The 14,291-nt window shown below is 43.1% G+C and overlaps 9 non-coding genes across 9 annotated transcripts; 6 read left to right on the top strand and 3 right to left on the bottom strand.

The window, feature by feature from the left end:
* The first annotated feature begins 3,185 nt into the window (after positions 1 to 3,185).
* TRNAW-CCA lies at positions 3,186 to 3,257 on the top strand. Its single transcript has one exon. It is a non-coding gene; the product is annotated as a tRNA-Trp (tRNA).
* Positions 3,258 to 4,305: 1,048 nt separating this feature from the next.
* Positions 4,306 to 4,377, top strand: TRNAM-CAU. Its single transcript has one exon. It is a non-coding gene; the product is annotated as a tRNA-Met (tRNA).
* Positions 4,378 to 5,870: 1,493 nt separating this feature from the next.
* On the bottom strand, positions 5,871 to 5,943 carry TRNAR-ACG. Its single transcript has one exon. It is a non-coding gene; the product is annotated as a tRNA-Arg (tRNA).
* A 385-nt stretch (positions 5,944 to 6,328) lies between these two features.
* Positions 6,329 to 6,410, bottom strand: TRNAS-AGA. Its single transcript has one exon. It is a non-coding gene; the product is annotated as a tRNA-Ser (tRNA).
* A 2,454-nt stretch (positions 6,411 to 8,864) lies between these two features.
* TRNAR-UCG lies at positions 8,865 to 8,937 on the bottom strand. Its single transcript has one exon. It is a non-coding gene; the product is annotated as a tRNA-Arg (tRNA).
* Positions 8,938 to 11,133: 2,196 nt separating this feature from the next.
* TRNAW-CCA lies at positions 11,134 to 11,205 on the top strand. The gene has a single exon. It is a non-coding gene; the product is annotated as a tRNA-Trp (tRNA).
* A 1,379-nt stretch (positions 11,206 to 12,584) lies between these two features.
* TRNAG-GCC lies at positions 12,585 to 12,655 on the top strand. Its single transcript has one exon. It is a non-coding gene; the product is annotated as a tRNA-Gly (tRNA).
* A 415-nt stretch (positions 12,656 to 13,070) lies between these two features.
* On the top strand, positions 13,071 to 13,142 carry TRNAM-CAU. Its single transcript has one exon. It is a non-coding gene; the product is annotated as a tRNA-Met (tRNA).
* A 439-nt stretch (positions 13,143 to 13,581) lies between these two features.
* TRNAS-UGA lies at positions 13,582 to 13,664 on the top strand. Its single transcript has one exon. It is a non-coding gene; the product is annotated as a tRNA-Ser (tRNA).
* Positions 13,665 to 14,291: the final 627 nt, after the last annotated feature.

Genomic DNA, 14,291 nt, shown 5'->3' with positions numbered 1-14,291 from the left:
TATACTGTCTTTGCTCTCGCTCCCTGAGTGGGATGAGATAGGTGCGTTTCCAACAGGAAAAGGAAACATTATCACATTATCACATTTACAGGTGTATAAGGTAGCACAAAAGTGGCTGAAAAGTCCGGAAAGAATTCACACAAATTTATACAGTTAAAAATAATTTACCTGGTAAAATGTATCCATTCAAAGTTCTATTTCCCTGAGAGACAAAGGATACACTTTGTATCTTTTGTATAGCTCATGAATGGTATGGGTTTACAGCCTAAGGTCAGACCTGGAATTGTAAAATCAAAAAGTGTGACCTCATATTGAACATATTGTGTTTTTCAGGAGATGCACAAAGGAAGGAAGGGTGAAGAGGACATTGGCTTCCTTCTCAAAGAAACTTCCGTGATTTTTCCCTTACTGAGGCCAGTGCGGCAGGGACAGAGCACAGAAGGGAAGGAGAGTGAGGAGATGCCAACTTTACCCACAACACACCCACCAGTGGTCATTTTTCTGCATCCAAAAAGGGGACAGTGAAAAGTCATCATGTTGTCCCTCTGTGGTTGTCTTTTCTAATCTCCAGTTCCTCCTTATGTCTGCCCTCTGCCTTTCTCTTTTAATGAGTTTTGTATTTTTTTATTGTAGTGAAATATACATAACCTAGTTTTCCATTCTGACAATTTTAAAGTGTAAATTTAATGGCAAGAAGAGCAATGACATTGCTGTGAAAACATCAACACCATCCATCTTCAGAACTTTTTATCATCTTAAACTAAAACTCTGTCCCCATTAAACAACTCCCCATTCCCATCTCTCAGTCCCTGTGACCACCATTCTACCTTCTGTCTCTGAATTTGACTATTCCAGGAACCCCATGTAAATCGAATTCTCCAGTAAAATATCACAAGTACAGTGTCGGAATCCCTGCTTTCAAACTTTTTGATTATATACCTTGAAGTAAAATTGCTGGACTGTATGGCGATTCTATGTTTAATTTCTCAAGGAACCACTATACCGTTTTCCACAGTGGTTGCGTCATTGTACATTTCCACCAGTGATACAACAGAGTGCCAACGTGTCCATATCCTGCCAACACCCATTGTCCTTTGTCTTTCTTTTTTGGTAATAATCACCATAATGGGTGTGAATCTTTCAATTTAGTTTTAAACACAGAGAATTACACTTGACCTCTGTTTTCCACCCCAAACACAAATTTATGTTGACATGGCAGAGGCAGCCCGAAACTTGGCCCGCCCAGCAGGTGGGGGAGGCTTGAGGGTGAGGAACCAGGAGAGAACCCAGCCAAGAGGGGGGACCCCTCAGAGGAGGTGGGGGGTGGTCGGTGTTCAGGTGAGCAGTCAGGAGATATCAGCAATGTGTCTTCTCAGAGAGGGTGTGAAAATCTCAGGAATGAAGTGTGTGACATTAACAAAGACATTTGGAGCCCCGGGGGAAGCTGTCAGCAGGTGGGTGATGGTGGGCAGGAGATGGTCTGTGGGAGGGGCCTGGCCAGAACCAAAGGGCTTATTCCTGGAGCTCTCCAGGACTAGATCAAGCTTCTGGAATAGGTATTAGGTAGAAAGAGAAAACATGGACACAAAGACAAGGCCAGCTATCAGAACCAAGGCTCAAGATCAAAATAAACTATAAAGGTGATTTGGTGCTAAGACCCCGGCTTGGAGGGATCCTGAAAACTCACTTGCCTGAAGCCTCAGATTGGAATAGATAATTAGCAAAACCGAGTCTGCAACACCTGGGATCATGGGTCTTCAGGAAAGAAAGTGCTACGCCTGCAGCAAAACAAAGCAACAGTGACAGAACTAACTTGGTGATCGGGAACGTGTTTGTGAGGATGAATAACACTTTAATTTAAAAACATTATCCCAAACCGCTCCAATACAGAGCTTTTTTTTTTTTCTAATTTTTAAAAATTTTACTTACTAAAAAAACTAATAGTTCTACCATTTGACATAAGCCAGTTCATTTAATTCTGTTCGATGACAGCAAACTCTAAATCCACGGAGGAAACTGACAAGTGACAAAGGTAAATTTTACACAGTCTCTGCCAAACCAGGAGGGTGATGTGTGTGAATGCTTCGAAGAATTCCAGCAAGTCTTGGGGGCACCTGGCTGGCTCAGTGGGTGGAGTGTGTAACTCTTGATCTTGGGGTTGTGAGTTTGAGCCTCATGTTGGGTGTGGAGGTTATTTAAAAGAATTTTACCCAGTTTTATAGTGAGAGTAGTCACACTGACATTTATTCAAAGTTTATCTACTTGTTTAATAACCTCTACACCTGCCATGGGGTTTGAACTCACAACCCACAGATGATGAGCTGCATGCTCTCTCCACGAGACAGCCAGACACCCCACTTACGGTTATTAGAGAGCTTATTGTGAGCCCGGTAGACATCATTCGAAACATATATAAATATATAAACTCATTTAGGACACATGATATGTATGAAGGCAATGCTAGGAGGCAGACACTACTTGTTACTATCCCCATTTTACAGGTAGGTGAGGAAAGTATAAAAGACAACTCTCAGCTAACAACGATCACGCTGAATTTTCCGGCAGCAGCACGCTTGTACACCCATTTTTTGGTAAGAGGCTTCAGATTCTCCCAAACCTTTGGTGGTTTACTTTCGGAAAGGCCGGTTCATCCCACCTCCCAGTGCTGCGGGCTCCAAAACATCCCTCTCCCAGGTCCCTAACCTCACACCGCGCAGCCCCCGCCTCGATTTCCTTCCGCACCAACTGCAATCTACGCTCGGGAAACAAATTTGAACCTCGCCCCGGTCGCCCTGACCGGCGCGAGAGAGAACACGCGATTTTTCTTTGCTACCTCCCCTACCTCCGCGCCACTCCAGAGCGACCGCCCTTCAATAAATAACCATATTTCTAAAAAGACAAAATGTCCATTTTTCTAAAAAGACCAAGAAACAACGGAACTCCCCCAGAGATCGATTTTTTTTTTTTTTTAATGTATCTGGAGAAAACCAGGAATGAAAAAGGATCGGAAGTGCTGTAAATAGAAGCAATTGGGAGGCCGAATCGGGGAATGATCGGAGGGACAGCATTTTGATGGAGGAGGCAGCCAGGCACTATATTTATTCACCTACGTGATCTTCACCGCGTGCAAAGGATTAATTTCATGGATCAGGCTGACAGGTAAAGAAATCGGGGGCGCCCTCGAGGACCTCGTGGCGCAACGGTAGCGCGTCTGACTCCAGATCAGAAGGTTGCGTGTTCAAATCACGTCGGGGTCAGTTGTTTTAGCGTCTGGGGAAGGTCCAGGTCTGGAAAGTGAGATACAAGAAGGAACAGAGAGGTGCCTTCCCCGCTTTCTCTCACTTTGGCTATCCTCATTTAAATACTTTTAAAAAGTAAGTAATTGGTAGCATACAATATCCATGTTGTATGTTTGGGCTTTTTTGGGAAGCTCATAGAGACATTTTTACTCTTCTATTGCAAATGTTCTGAATTGCACTTTTCACCATCTCGACCATTAATAATCCCAAAGCTGCCGGCCTTCAGTTCTGAGCTCGCAGACCCATTTCTTCATCCACGTATCTTTCTAACCTTCTGAACCTTGGCAGATCTTTTCAGACAACTAATCTGCTTCTAGTAGGTGACCTCAGCTCACCTGCTGCACACCTGGCTCAGCTTTTCCATGCCGGAGAGGTCCCCTAGCCAGCCCACCCTTGGCTCTCTGGGATTCCTTACCACTTCAAATCACAGAAGAGGTCATTTCCTTTCCAGACCCGGAAAACCTGAACTCAGTTTTGTTTGTCTAATTGAGACTACAGGGAATGAGAGAAAGCCTTCTGGGCTAGAAGTGCGTGAATCCCCTAAAACTCTGTGTCAAGATTATGTGCAGGAATGCGTGTCTTGCTCTCACCTGGGGCTCCAGACTTCCGCCCCCCATCAACAGATTATGAACCATCGCTTACAGCATGGAAAAGGGGGAAAGCACATTTACGTCCTCAGCGTCTATCATTTTGTGTAACAGAATACGTCTAAGACACGGCATTGGGATCTCAGCGGACATTGTGCTGTCATGGTCACGTTCACACCGTGTGCGGTAACAGATGTCCGTCCCATCTAAGCCTGCCTTGGAAACATATCCGCAATAACCCGTTTCCATTTCTTCTTAACCCTTCTCTTAGGAGTTAGTTCAGGTTGAGCGACAAATCACTACTCCCAAGGCAAAAATAAGAACCCATTTTTAAATTTTTACAGATTGAAGAAAAAGACGGGGGTGGTAGACAAACCAGGGAAGAGCACGATATTAACGATGAGGCTATTAGTTGCCATAGCAGAGTGGCGCAGCGGAAGCGTGCTGGGCCCATAACCCAGAGGTCGATGGATCGAAACCATCCTCTGCTAGGCATGACCCTTTTCTCCCCAAGGCAATCTATTCCCTTCAGCCCTGGGAGCAGGAAAGAAGAGATTAATTCTTGTTACAAATCTTGTGAAAGGTTTGACTCTTTAAATTATGTCTATGTAAAAAGGGTGGAAATAAAAACCCAACAAAATTTGCAATATGCCATACAGATCTTTGGTGGTGTCAGATAAGTCCATTGACATGTCTTATTAATGTACGAACAGGTGCTCCACATCATAGGCCATGAGAGAAATGAAAACTGAAACAACAGTGATATACCACAACACCACTTGTAGAATGTCCAAAATCCAGAACGCTGATATCAAAGGCTCACAAGGATGTGGAGCAACAGGAACTCTTATTCACTGCTGATGGGAATACAAAATGGTACAGCCATGGGGGAAGAGTTTGCCAGTTCCTTACAAAATTAAACATACTCTTACCATTCAACCCAGCAATTGCACTACTTGTTATTTGCCCAAAGGAGTTAAAATATATGTCCACGCAAAAACCTGAACACAAATATTTATAGCCGCTTATTTGTAATTGCCAAAACTTGGAAGCCACCAAGATGCCCTTCAGTAGGTGAATGGATGAATAAATTGTGGTCCACCCAGATAATGAGATATTATTCAGCATTAATAAGAAATGAGCTATCAAGCCATTAGACGACATGGAGAAGCCTTAAATATATATTACTAAGTAAAAGAAGCCAAGCTGAGAGGCTACATGATATATGATTCCAAATATATGTCATTCTGAAAAAGCCCAAACTGTGGTGAGACCCTGAGTGATCAGTGGTTGTCAGACTGTTTGTTTGGCAGAGGGAGAATGAATAGGCCGAGCCCAGAGAGCTCAGAGGATGTGGGGGAAGGGCAGTGAAAATGCACTGCGTGGTACTCTAACGATGGATACAATTCATCTTGCATCTGTCCAAACCCACAGAACTATAACACCAAGGGTGAACTGTAATGTACACTATAAACTTTGGGTGATTACAGTGTGTCAAAGTAGGTTCATCAATTGTAACAAATGTGCCATTCAGGTGGGGGATGTTGATAATGGGGGGGGGGGGGGGCTGTGCATGTGGTATATTCCTCTCCATTTTGCTGTGAACCTAAAACTGTTCCGAAAAAGTACATCTTGAAAGAAAGAGAGAGGAAAAGATTGGTACTTAGAAATACTCTTTGCAGAACTCCCAATCTTTACTTTCAAAGAATGATGCGTTTGAAAGGTCTTCCTTCTTGTAAGTTTTTATCATCTAATGTGAGTACTAGTCAATTTTGAAAACAATCAATTTAATGATGTGATTTAAAGAAAATTTACATATGTAAGAAAGGAGTAGAGAACTATCAGTGGTGGCTATATTATTGACAATTTTGTCACTTTGTGTAAAATGATATTACAAAAGAAATTTAAAAAGAAAATTTATATATATAATTATAGTGGCCTAAAACAGATGAGAATTGGGGACCTGAAAAGACAGCCAAAATAACGAGCCAGCCAGGAGTCGAACCTGGAATCTTCTGATCCGTAGTCAGACGCGTTATCCATTGCGCCACTGGCCCACACCCACGCTTTCCATTTACACTTATAGGATAAGGAAGTAGTGGATTTGCTATGTTGCTCTAAATATGAATGTGTGAAATCTTTTCTTTCAACTTCCTTTTTTCTTATTACCAGGATTTCCAACCCCAGAACCTTAGAATTCAAACAAAAGAGTTCTATTGGTTCCTTTGCTTTTGTTCACTCATACAGTGATTCCTTCGTGGTCAATAAGAACTCCATTTTGATGTAACTTGAAAAAGTCTGAGGGAATGTTTTAATGTATAAAAGTAGGCTGCAAAAATAAATAAATAAATAAATAAATAAATAAATAAATAAAAGTAGGCTGTAATTGAAGATGAATTATACCGAGTGGAGTAGGTGCAAACATGTAAAAGGGTAAACCGTCGTAGTCGGCAGGATTCGAACCTGCGCGGGGGGACCCCAATGGATTTCTAGTCCATCGCCTTAACCACTCGGCCACGACTACATCTCTCACGAATGTTTTTCGATCTCCTTCATGTTACCATATATCATGTATTCTAGACTACTTCAGGATTTAGTAATACAAGAGAGCGAAGCAAAGATTCCCCATTAATGAAACCAGAGAGGAATCAACCAGCTTCCATTCCAGCACATGGTAAATTGAGAATGCTCTTTGGATCTTTTCTAGAAAACAAATCAGCCATATGTTGCAATAATTCTCTTTAAATTATCCCCTTTAAATAATCTTTTAAAAATCCTCATATTCTTGCTGAAGTAGGAACTTTATCCTCAATAAATAATCCGACAGATGTCCTTACAGATACCCTATGTCTTCAGACACCTAATCCAGGAATAAGGACTCAATAAATGTCAGTTGCTATTGTAAGCATAATTTTTAAATTTGGGAAAGGGGAACCCATCAAAATGTTCCACGGGGAAACCTGTCTCCTATTTTTTGGTAAAAAGTTCAAAATATTTTAAAGCATTCATTCATTTCTTCATCCTTTCAAAAATTTTATTCTGAGCGCAATCATGTGCCAAGCACTCTGCTAGGCGTTGCTCATTCAATGGAGAGCAAGAAAAATACAGCCACTCCCTGAGTGATTTCCAGAGTAAACAATTATGGAAGTCAACTTTTTTTTACAAGTGAGTGTGACAAGTGAGGTCCCATGGGCCAAGTAGCCTATAGGAGTCATGCTCACCCCAGGCGCCGACATCTAAGATGAGTGCCTGGAGAGTGACTCATTAGACTCCCAGTTTCATGAAGAAAGTGTCCAGTTCTACCTTTCCTGCCTCTGAATGGGTAAGTGGGTACTCAATGAGTATATGTGGAATGAATCATATTTAAGCTCAGATCTGAAGGATGCGTTGGAGTTAGCCAACTTGGAAAGGGGTGTGGTGTTCTAGACCTAGTACTCACAGAATATGAGAGAAACTGAAGAAAGTTCTGTCTTGCTGGAACTTTGTTTTTTGGGGTGATACAAGGAGGGGCAGCAATGAGAGAGCTCTGTGCCTTTTCTTTAGGGCCTCTGTTTAAATAGGACAGCTTCTGCCAAGGCTTTTTTTTTTTTTTTAATTGGAACTTAAACTACAAAAATTTTAAAACATATAAAAAAAGTTGAAAAAGTAAGGGGTTATCTGTATACCAACCACCCCGATTTAACAACTGTTAACATTTTGCCCTATTAGTCTTATGTACCGTCTTCTTCAGGAATATAAAATTCCTTTGCGGACATCACAATGCATCCCACCTACACACGTACTGTGTATCAACCACACGTCCATGTCTTATATAACCAGGATACCATTATCATAACGAAAAAACCCTGTGATTCTTTATAAAAACATCTACTATGCCAGTCTTATTCAAATTTCTCTAAGTATGTTTTTTGGAGCTGGGGTTTCTAAGGATCCAGGATCGAGTCAAAGTTCATGCATGCATTGCATTTGATTTGTAATGTCTCCTTGGTCCGTTTCAGTTCAGAACAGCGTGCCAGCTTATTGTTGCTGTTATTGACATTGACTTAAAAAAAAAAAAATTCAGGCCAGTCGTCTTGTAGACTGTCCCACACTCTGGATCCGGCTCATTGTTTCCTCAAGGCAACTTTCAATTTATTCCTTGACCCTCTTTAAACTAGAAGTTAAGTCAAAATGATCGATTAGGTCCGTTTTGGTTAGATTAGAGTCCTGTTAAAAATTGAGGCTTAACTTACTCGCTACAGTATTTAGGAGGCACTTGTCAGAGGTCCTCTCGGAGCTTTCGTTTACCCTCTGGAATCAGCAAGTAATCTTGAGGTGGTCCTTTAACATCTCAAACGCGCTGCTTCCCAAACCCCTAAGGGTCCTAAGGGTTTTGAGATCGTGAATGCTCTTTGCTGAGTTTCTCTGGGGATGGCAGATGGGGAGTCTTCTAATCCCACCACTCCCCTACATTTGTTAGAGGGCATTGTGACGCTCGACCTTTCTGCTGCCGTTCCCCCAACCCCCACGGTCTTTCCTGGGGTTCCCACGGCAGCTTCACGTCCCCCGGTTTTAGCAGTCGGGGATGCAGGTGCGCAGGTGGGCAGGTGCGAGGCGTCGGGCAGCTGCGGGCTGAACCCCGGGTCCGAGACAGCGCCCCAAGATCCCGACTTTGTGGGCGGAGGGGAGCGCTGAGAGGGACCGGGTGGGGCGGCTGGCCGGGAAAGTTTGCATTTCCGAGAAGCCACCGGGGGCTGCAGCTGGTCTGCGGCCCCAGAACAGGGGCTGCGCTCCTGTCGGGGGGGCAGACGCTCGGGGGAGAAGGGGAACAAAAAGAAAGGAGGGGGTGGAGGAGTCACACCCGGGTGAAGAAGCTATTAGGTTACCGTGAAAAGGAGGAGATTGTGTTTGCCGACTTTAACCGAGAAAACAGCAGTAGTAAAAGTGGACCACCGAGGACACGCGAGCGTCTGGAAGGGAGAATAAAGAAGACCCACAGCAACCACGAAGGGATTCGAACCCTCAATCTTCTGATCCGAAGTCAGACGCCTTATCCATTAGGCCACGTGGTCCTCCTGCGACAAGAGGGGGATGTGCGTCTAAAATTTTGTTGAAAGAAAGTAGTAATCTTGGTGGTATAACTGCCACCAAGGGAAATTATCACTATAAACTAAGGAATTTCCAAAAAATCTTCCAGTCTAGACTTTTAAGTCGGAGAATACACCGAGATTTCCCGGAGGGAGGTGGGTGGGGCTTTGGGGGAAATGGGGGATGGGGATGCAGGAGACACCTGTTGTGATGAGCAGGAGGGGTATTACACATAGGGACGAATCACTGAATTCTACACCTGAAACTAATATTAGACTGTATGGTAACTAACTGGAATTTAAAGATCTTGGGGGAAAAAAAAAAAGAAATCCTACAGTCTAGTTGGAGAAACCAGTTGAACCTAACGGTCAAAAAAACAGGGTAAAGTTACAACTGAGATTACCACCAAGGAGGGGAATATGGTGCGACAATAACCAGTAAGACAAAGCTTTATCTTCGGACAGAGATCTGGCAGAAAAGTCCACAGCGAGGAGGGGACGCCTGAGCCAAGGGCTGGGGGTGGGGGGAGGCAGGCAGAGATTGTGGATAAACACGAGAATTCACTTCTGCACACTCCAGAAACCCCGCTCGAAACACTCCAACAGAGAAGTTCAACTAGGACAAAAACAGCTGGGGAGAGGAGATCACAGCAACCGTAGTTTGTTATCTGAGGAGGCCGATGGAGGTGTGATAGATGACTTGTCAGATCCCAGAAAGCTGAATCCTAGTTAAGTCGTGTGGAAAAGCAAAGAGTCAGTCAAATGGTCAGATTTATCCATAAACCCTCCGTCTTCATGCCCCGGGGCCAGGCTCAGGGATGGTCAGCGGGGGTGCACCATCTGGAAACTGCCTGTTAGGGGCGGGATTTTGTGTCCTACTGCCAGCCGCCTTCACGTGCTGAAGCCCTAACCCCCAACACCCCTAATGTCACTGTATTTGGAGGCAGGGCTTCCCAAGACATACATAAAGTAGGGTGAGGTCATAGGGGTGGGCCCTGACCCAGCATGACTGGTGTCCTTATAAAAAGAGGTTGGCGCACACACACAGAGGAAGACACACCACGTGGACCCCGGGAAAAGAGAGCCATCTAGAAACCTTGCTGACAGGGTTGATCTGCTTCTAGACTCCAGAACCCAGTCTGTGGCCCCGAGTTGTAGAAGCCCGAGCCCACTCATCCATTGCCCTTCCTCCACTCTGGAAGAAGACTGGACGTTTATTTTCTTGAGACAGGAAAGTATGTCATCTCCAGGCTGGGGAAGTGATGCTCAAACCGTCCCCTGAATCACAATCGCCTGGAAAACTTGTTAAAACACAGGCCTCCAGGGCCCACTCCCAGAGCTTCTGACTCGGTGGTTCTGGGGTGCGGACAAAGATGAACATTTCTAACAAGTGTCCCGCTGATGCTCACGCTCCAGGTCCAGGCAGCGCTTTCTGAGACTCACGAGACTGGAGGGAGATCCTGATCTGACTTGTCGCTCGTGGCCTTCTATACAGACCAGAAGGCCCACGCATTCTGACTGAGAAGAGCAAGTGAGAACTTTAGGAAGAGATGTTATTTATTTATTTTATTTTTTAAAATTTAAATTCAATGAATTAACATACAGCGTATCATTTGTTTCACAGGTAGGGTTTAGTGATTCATCAGTTACAAGGAGATGTCATTTAAACTTGGCTTTGGAGACTAAGCTTTTCAGCAGGTTGAGGATGGAACTGGTGGATGCTGAGAAAGGAGGGAGGTGCGGCCTGGCCAGGGTGGGCACTGCAGAGCTGAACAGGGCTGGGGGCCTGTTTCAGAAGAGGGAGGAGTCTAGTGAATTGTAGGAAAAGTAGTAGTGCGAAATGTATAACCATTGTGACTCTTATTTCACTGTGGATCTAAACCCAATATATATGGGATTTGTCTCCAAACAGAAGGACTTTAACAAGTGGAAAGATTGAGCATGAGAAAACACTGAGGTTTTTTTTTTTTCCCCCCAAAGGAAGCATTTGGATTTTTGCATCAATATTGAATCTGGTCGATTCCTTTCTTTTCTTAACAAAGCATTAGTGAAGTTATGGATAGAGGGTACAAAATGATTAACTCCACCAATAAAAAGACAAATCTTTAGAATCTGAAGGAGAGGAGAAAGGATTAACTAGGATTTAAATCCTAATTTAGAACAAAAGGAGATTCTCACCGTGGCCTCGTGGCGCAACGGTAGCGCATCTGACTCCAGATCAGAAGGTTGCGTGTTCAAATCACGTCGGGGTCAGTTGTGGGTAACCTTTTAGGGGAAGGAAGAAATGAAAAGCAACACCGTTTCCCTCAGAAGTACTGTACCAAGTTGATTAATATGTCTCATTCTGTCCAGTTCTGTTTTCTTCTGTTGTTAGGATTTGGAGAAACCAACTTTATAGCCCCAATTCTTCTTTTAAGATCAATATTGATAGCCTTTTAATTTGCTGCTGTAGCTTCCTGTCGTTCTTCCCCTTGAAAGCATTCTAATCACAGCTGCCAAGGAAATACTGTAAGTTCTCTGTTCTGAAGAAGAGGTGAAAAGATAGAGTCTAGAGCAAGATAGAGGCATGTGAAAAACCTCCTGGCTTTCACCTGCTTCATATAATCCAGATTCAGAGTTCATTACCTCCCTGAAATCCAAGCTCAAAACTCACTTCAATAAAGATAATTTTCGTCGATTGTCAATGTTTTTCTGTGTTGACTTTTTCTCCAAACTACTGAAAAGTCCTTAAAAACAGGGACCATAATTCCTATTTATTTCCAGGCTCCCTTTGGCTTTTGATTCCAAAGCCCCACACGGACCTCAGCAGGATTTTCTTTACTATTCTCACTTCTGATGACTATCCCTTCCTTGTCCAAGCTTGGGTCCTCATAGCGGAATGACAATAGGTCTTTTTTCCAAAACAAGATAACTTGTTTCAAACTTGGATTGAGAGCTGTGACCTAGTAGTTAACTGAATTGGTTTACATCATAAAAATGAGAGATTTTCAGAATTTGTTTTCATTAATGATTTAAAGGCGGTGGGGAGGGGATGGAGAAAGACTTTCTATACTTATATCTGTATATCTACAAATATAGATATATATTATTAACATATAATGTATTGTTTGTTTCAGGGGGGTACAGGTCTGTGATTCATCAGTCTTACACACTTCACAGCACCCAACATAGCACACACCCTCTCCAATGTCCATCACTCAGCCATCCTATCCTCCCCTCCCAACCTCCAGCAACCCTCAGTTTGTTACCTGAGATTAAGAGTCTCTTATGGTTTGTCTCCATTTCTGATTTCTTCTTGTTTCATTTTTTCCCTCTCTTCCCCTATGATCCTCTGCCTTGTTTATCAACTTCCACATATCAGTGAGATCGTATAATTGTCTTGAAGGAAAGACAGTTTTTTATGTTGAGTATTTATACTTGTTTTTCACCTTCAAAAGCCTCCAAGGGCCACATGTCAGTTTCACCCTTCTTCTATGTCACAAGTTTTCTCAGAGTGTTTCGGTATAGCTTTTTCTTTCATCGGATTTAAGGAATCCAGGAGAAAAAACATACCCATATCAATGTTTTACTAATAAGGCAGAGACTATGGAACTGTAGCTATGGGGACAAATAAAGAAAGCTTATTTCGTAGGGCATTGGTGGTTCAGTGGTAGAATTCTCGCCTGCCACGCGGGAGGCCCGGGTTCGATTCCCGGCCAATGCAACCTGATATTTTTATAAACCACGGCGTGGGTAAAAATATTTTCACCGAAAAATTACAAACTATAAATAGTGTGAGGTAACTGTGTTTCGTGTATCCGAGTATGGCTCAGAAAGATCAAAGTTAACCCTCCTTTTGCAATTTCACCTTCATTAATTATGCCAATCGGCATGCATTTTGTTTTCTAATGACCCGAAACATCATCCTATTGGAGACGAAGGACACTCCGACCTCAACTGATTGGTCTTTCGAATTGTGAGTCGCTAGTATTTGAGGGCGGAGTGTAGTCATGTACCGAGATCAAGGTATCCTTATTGTCTTGGCAGCGATGACTGAAAGATAACTAGAAAATTCAGAAGGCGCCAAAATTTATCGTTTTGAAATTTAAATCTGAAAAAAATTCGCCCTTTTCATAGTCAGCAGAGTGGCGCAGCGGAAGCGTGCTGGGCCCATAACCCAGAGGTCGATGGATCGAAACCATCCTCTGCTATTTGTAACTCTTTTGGTTCAAAAGCAGATTTTCGAAAACGGGAGTGAATAAAGTTGGTCACTTTCAGAAAGGGTCTGTGGAGCAGTTCTGCATGAGTAAGAATCCCTAAGGTAATTTGTTGCAAATGCCGTTTCCTGTCTTTAACAGAGGCAAATCTCTCCAGTGTGGCTGGTTAGTGTGTTGAAATTCAATCTCTGATTAGGGGACCATTACACCTGTTAGGGACTGAATGCCACCCTAGCAATCGCTTTGGTATCTCGCAGGTCAGGCAAGCGTTACAATTCGTAATAACGTCTCGATATTAAAAATTGTGTTCTTTTTAGTGTGATGGCAGGTGCTCCGGAGCGGTTGTCATGAAAATCAACAGAAAGGTCATTTTGTAAACTGGAAAGGTGTTATTCCTCATGGGAATATATCCAGACAAGCCGTGAGCAGTCGTGTAGTCGTGGCCGAGTGGTTAAGGCGATGGACTTGAAATCCATTGGGGTCTTCCCCGCGCAGGTTCGAATCCTGCCGACTACGGAGTAGTGTTTTCTTTCCAGGTGTTAACACCTGCTGGACCAATTTCGGAAACTGCAAAGCACACAAAATAGCATGATATACACCGTTTTCCTGGGTATTATTATATTTCTCCATGAAATGTAAACAGGCAGTCTAGTCCTTTAGTGTAGCAGTTTCAAAAATGAAGAACATTTTTGAAAATGATTTTGGGAAAACGCTAGGCATTTCTGAGACCACTGTATAAAGATGCTGAAAAAATGCCCAGGGTTAATTCTTTAATTCGCTATTTCCTTATCTGAAATCCAGCTTGCGTCTGACTTCTGAAACTTTGCTTGCCTCTTACTTCTTCTGCTTGACGTTCTTGCAGGGCATTACTATCCTACTCCTGAGCACCTTTGGTGTTCTGGAATCAATATCTCAAAACAGAAATTTCCAATCTTTCCTCCTTCTGGATCCCTCCTATCATTCCACTCAGTAAGCCAGAACTGCAGAGAGGAAGTACAGGATAGAGAATTTTCAAAACTGTTTTCAGACCTTGGCTAAATCTCACTAAAAAAACAAAGCTATTTTGCTGGATAAAATTTAACACATACACATAGCGTATATGCAACATAAATAAGAGTAAATGTAACAAAAATTTATCTTTTA

This window comes from Meles meles, chromosome 5, assembly GCF_922984935.1.
Source record: "Meles meles chromosome 5, mMelMel3.1 paternal haplotype, whole genome shotgun sequence".
Lineage (NCBI taxonomy): Eukaryota > Metazoa > Chordata > Mammalia > Carnivora > Mustelidae > Meles > Meles meles.
This window is presented reverse-complemented; position numbering and strand designations above follow the sequence as displayed.